The sequence below is a fragment of the Camelina sativa genome, unplaced genomic scaffold (assembly GCF_000633955.1).
Source record: "Camelina sativa cultivar DH55 unplaced genomic scaffold, Cs unpScaffold34344, whole genome shotgun sequence".
In the NCBI taxonomy this organism is placed as follows: Eukaryota; Viridiplantae; Streptophyta; class Magnoliopsida; order Brassicales; family Brassicaceae; genus Camelina; species Camelina sativa.
In genome coordinates this window covers 1-211 of record NW_010955272.1, presented here as the reverse complement: position 1 = coordinate 211, position 211 = coordinate 1, and the positions used below count along the sequence as shown (strand labels likewise).

The 211-nt window shown below is 37.4% G+C and overlaps 1 long non-coding RNA gene across 1 annotated transcript; it reads left to right on the top strand.

Annotated features, from left to right (window-relative positions):
* Position 1: 1 nt before the first annotated feature.
* LOC104775731 lies at positions 2 to 209 on the top strand. Its single transcript, XR_766061.1, has 2 exons — positions 2 to 35; positions 126 to 209. It is a non-coding gene; the product is annotated as an uncharacterized LOC104775731 (long non-coding RNA).
* The last annotated feature ends 2 nt before the right edge of the window (positions 210 to 211 follow it).

The window sequence follows — 211 nt, the reverse complement described above, 5'->3', positions numbered from 1 at the left end:
AGATCTATGCAGTCTCAATCACAATCCGTATAGTGGTAAGTAGACACCCCGTTTCGAAATCTATCACTTGTTTAGCCTTTTTTTTTTTTGTATGTACTGATCATATTACGTTGCGACTTTTACAGTTTGGTTTCATGCTTATTGCTTTGATATGGGAATTTGACTTCTCAGCGTTCATGGTTCTGATCATTGCCATCCTTAATGACGGTGA